The sequence below is a fragment of the Elephantulus edwardii genome, unplaced genomic scaffold (assembly GCF_000299155.1).
Source record: "Elephantulus edwardii isolate Elephantulus edwardi_28Jun2011 unplaced genomic scaffold, EleEdw1.0 scaffold00078, whole genome shotgun sequence".
NCBI classification, from domain to species: Eukaryota; Metazoa; Chordata; class Mammalia; order Macroscelidea; family Macroscelididae; genus Elephantulus; species Elephantulus edwardii.
In genome coordinates this window covers 14,536,668-14,538,571 of record NW_006399828.1, presented here as the reverse complement: position 1 = coordinate 14,538,571, position 1,904 = coordinate 14,536,668, and the positions used below count along the sequence as shown (strand labels likewise).

Below are 1,904 nucleotides of genomic sequence, written 5' to 3'. Positions count from 1 at the left end.
ATGTTCAAATCCTTCCTTGACCTTCCTTTTGCATTGTACAGATTTTACAAGCACTTGGGACAATAGAAAGTGCTAGAGTGTAATGTTGTTGTAGATGATGATGATAATGTTTGCCTTCAAGTCGAGCACAACTGCTAATGGCCCTATGAACAAACAAAAGACTTGAAGCCCCTCTACAACTATCAATATTTATCCAAGTTCATAGAGCTTCTGGAAGCATGTTATTTAGGAAGTGGTTGCCAATAGGGGCACCTTATTCCTAAAAAGGACATATTTTCTCCTTAAGATTGTCTCAATTTCTTTTTTCTTATTCAATAACATTATTTTTGTTTATAATATTAATTACAATTGTATAGTATCATTATTTACAATATCTTATTGAAACCTCATTCTACCCTCCCTTTGCCTTCACCCTACCCATCCACTCAGTGTCCTCTGCTTCTTCTCCTACCCCTCCCATCCTTGCCTACTTTTTTCTGCCTATGTATGAATCTTTCCATAAAATTTTTCAAGGGGTCTCTTGAAGAATATTTGCTCAGTGTAATATATCATTTTATTTTTTCCCTCCAGCAGGACCCACCACTTGTTCAAGGAGCCATAACTGGGGATGTTCACTCCATGACCTTCTAGGATGAGGTGCTTTTGAACCATCATGTCTTCAAACTCATCAGCATTGTATTTCATAAAGCCCCACTTCTTGGAGATATGGATCTTCTGGTGCCCAGGGAACTTGAACTTGGCTCTGCCAAGTTTGAGATTGAAGGCCTTAATCTCATGCTCCTTGTTCTGAAGATTGGTAAGGATGGACATAATGCATTGGTCAATGTGGACCTTGACCCCTGGGGTTTTTCACACGTGCCTCGCTTACCTCTCTGGAGCCTGTCACCTCCAGCACAGGACAGCACCTTGTTGATGCAAATGACATGGAAAGAATGCAGCGACACTGATGTGGAAACCATCCTTGCCACAACTTTTCACCATGTATTTGTTGATACAAATACCAGCATCCTCCAGGGCTTCTGAAGAGAGCTATTCATATTCATTAGAGAGTATGTGGCCACATAGCAGAAACTCATCCACTTTTGTCTTCTTCCCACCCAAATCAAAGAAGTGAAAGGTAACCAGGGACACCTCTGCAGAAGCGGGACTTGGAATAGGACTTGTTTTCATGCCACCAGGTAGGGCAGTGGCCCATGGCAACCCCTGGATCTTTAGGCACTAGGAAAGAAAAGCTACTTATTTGACTTAATTTTTTTTTACACTGTGGGTTTTTTAATAAAATTTTTCTTTTATACTAGTTTACTTACAAAGTTCATATACATTTGACTTCTGTTTCCATGAGTGTTGACTGTGAAACCTGGTAAAATGAGATCTTTGACAGTTTTGGTATGCTCTTCATTTTTTGTGATGTAGCTTATTGAACTAGTTGTGAAGATCTTTGTTGTTGTTGTTGTTTTCTTTATGTGAAATGTAATCTATGCTGAAGTCTTTGACTTTCCTCGATAAGTGCTTTAAATCATCTTTTGTCAATCAAGGTTGAGTCGTCTGCATATGGAAGACTATTAATGAATCTCCCTATAGTCCTGATACCATTATGTGTGTGTGTTTACGTGTACATACAAACGTATAGGGTTTTTTTAGGATCGCTGCCTCTGGAAACCCTATGAACTTAGAGAAACAGTGAAAGTTATACAAGTGTTCAGTTCTTTCATTCATAGCATCACTACGAGTTTTCTATGACTTAACAGCTCTTAACAACAAACAACAACAACCTGGCACATGGATCTCACCTGATGGGCTGCATAGGAATCAGATTGACTACATTTGTGGAAGAAATAATTAGAGAAGCTCAATATCAGCAGTCAAAAGTAGGCCAGGGGTGGACTATGGTTCAGATTATCAAT

General features: G+C 39.2%; 1 pseudogene; it reads right to left on the bottom strand.

Annotated features, from left to right (window-relative positions):
• Nucleotides 1–480: 480 nt before the first annotated feature.
• On the bottom strand, nt 481–1,195 carry LOC102850322 (annotated as a pseudogene).
• Between the last annotated feature and the right edge of the window lie 709 nt (nt 1,196–1,904).